The sequence below is a fragment of the Sapajus apella genome, unplaced genomic scaffold (assembly GCF_009761245.1).
Source record: "Sapajus apella isolate SASKATOON/1434 unplaced genomic scaffold, GSC_monkey_1.0 scaffold158, whole genome shotgun sequence".
Taxonomy (NCBI): Eukaryota; Metazoa; Chordata; class Mammalia; order Primates; family Cebidae; genus Sapajus; species Sapajus apella.
In genome coordinates, this window is record NW_022437098.1 from 707,364 (window position 1) to 709,830 (window position 2,467).

The window sequence follows — 2,467 nt, forward strand, 5'->3', positions numbered from 1 at the left end:
TAAAGACATAAATATTTGATAACTTTGCTCCTAATACCTATTTGTTATTTTTGAAACTTAATCAAAACCTTGATTTTATTTTTAGACCCGTGTAGATTCCTAGTTTTAAATTCACCCTGAATGTACGTTGGCAGTAGAGCACTTCTGAAACCAGTGGAAGCTTCTGGAACTATCAACCTTTTTGCTATTCAGAGATCTTTCGGTTTCTTTCAGTAGATGGTTTGCCCTCCGCTGTGCCCCAGGGAATGTAATTTGCCATCTGTGGCTGTTTGGGACCATTGAAGAGCCCCTTTGCTTGCCCTGTGGCCTTCCCGGTCGGTGCCTAGGAAGGTTGGCTCCTCCTCCTTCCTCTGTTCTGTGCCTCTTCCATGAAGTAGAAGCAGGAAGAGAAAACACGCCCCTAACAATGTGAAATTGGTATCACTATATGTTTCCAGTGATAGGAGTAATTTCCTCTTTGTCTAAGAAAAGGAAGAAAACTGAAAAAGGCTTTCCCTCCAAAAGTAATCTCCAATCAGTCACGAGGTTAAATAATTTTAAAGCAATGGCATTTTCCTCAGCCTTGGACATTGTCTTCAGCTGTTATGAACTGCTTTGACAAAAGTGTTTCTTAGAATAAGTTTCTTTCAAAATATGCATATCTACTGGATGAGGCATTTTTAAAGATACAATTCAGATAGAAAACATCTGTTTTTAAAGGACAGCTTTAAAGTGTGTTTACTACATTCTCAAAGACAGTAATTAGAATACACATTTCCTACAATAGAATTCCAGTTTTTAAAAAGGCAGTCTTCCAGTTTCTCTAGACCCTACCTTCTTTGGTGTCAGCCCATGAAGAAGGGGAGATTCAGGTAGACAGTAGGAGAAATGTTTTCAGGTTGGATTGAACACAATAAAAAAGTATTTTTTCAAATCATGCAATATGTAAATCTTTCATTCTAGATTAAATTCAGCCTCTAGCATCGTTCTGGAACATAATTTTAGTGATTCATATATTAGGGAATTAGGAACCTTTCTCATTTCAGTTTTTTAAAATTTATTTTTATTGTTATTTACTTATTAATTTTTTTTTGAGGCAGGATCTCACTCTGTGGCTCAGGCTGGAGTGCAGTGGTGCCATTGCAGCTCACTGTAGCCTCTCCCTCCCTGGCTAAAGTGATTCTCCCACCTCAACCTCCTGAGCAGCTGGTACCGCAGGTTAACACCACCATGCCTGGCTAATGCTTTTGTTGTTGTTCTTGTGTTTTGTAGAGATGGGGATCTCACTGTGTTGCCCAGGCTGGTGTTGAACTCTTAGGCTCAAGAAATCCTCCTACCCTGGCTTCCCAGAGTGCTGGGATTACAGGTGTAAGCCAACATGCACAACCTGTTTTTTTGTTTTTGTTTTGTTTTTAAGTGGTTTTATAAAACTACCCTGCCAACATAGCTAATATCCCATGGTCTTCCTTTTTTAAAAATGTAAAATTCTAGGCTCTTTACAAATTAAGCATTTTAGTAGTGAAACAAAGAAGAATTAATTAGAAAAATCTTCATTTTAAGACTTCTCCCCTTGAAATTTCATGTGTCCTTCATTTGTTCCTTTATCCTTCCATTCACTATGTGACATATTTATTGAATTTCTAGTATGTGCCAGGCAGTGTTTCTGGTGGACCGAACAAAAATCTAGAACAGAAAAGACAGGATTTCTTTCCTCCTGGAGCGGGACATTCAGTATATTTTTTAAAGAGCTATAATAACTGCACATCAGAGTGAGCCCTAATGTAAACTTGACTTTAGTGAATAATAATATATCAATATTGGTTCCTCAGTGATAATAAATATACCTAATGCAAGATGTTAATAATGGGGAAGCGGATGAGGGGGTACAAATATGGGTACTCTGCTTTCTGCTCAGTTTTTCTATAAACTTAAAACTGCTCTAAGAGTCACTCTAAAGTAAGTAAACAGGATGCTATTAGAAAGAATAGTGGCATGACACAATTTGAACTGGGGAGTAAGGAAAGGCCTTTCTGCAGGAGTGCTGCTTAGACCCAGAACTGGAGGGTAAGTGGGCTAGCCAGGCAGAGACAGAAAAGCATTCTCAGTGAAGCAAAGCTGTAGCATTTATATTACCTTTGGAAATACCATCTGGCTTCTCTGTGGAGGATGGATTCTGGGATGGCAATTGGGAGGAAAGTTGGGGGACAAGAGGCAATCAGAATGGATCACAGCTTTTGCTTCCTACTCAGCAAAATCCTAGAAGAACAGAATGACAGTAGGCTGTTTCCTTTGTTCAGCTCATGCCAGAAACGGTTAGGTTCTCCATGATCTGGGTGCTAGGAAGGAAGGAGACTATCAGTAGCAGAGCAAGACAGGGTTTCCAGGTCTCAGTTTCTAAGATCTTTCCAGTGGTTCAACGGGATTTATAGAGTTAAGAGCGCGTGTGTGTGTGTGTGTGTGTGTGTGTGTGTGTGTGTGTGTGTGTGTG

The 2,467-nt window shown here is 39.5% G+C and overlaps 1 protein-coding gene across 15 annotated transcripts in view; it reads left to right on the top strand.

Moving 5' to 3' along the window:
- Positions 1–2,467, top strand: part of AOPEP (aminopeptidase O (putative)) — a 377,149-nt gene that overhangs the window by 290,880 nt on the left and 83,802 nt on the right. The window lies entirely within an intron of this gene.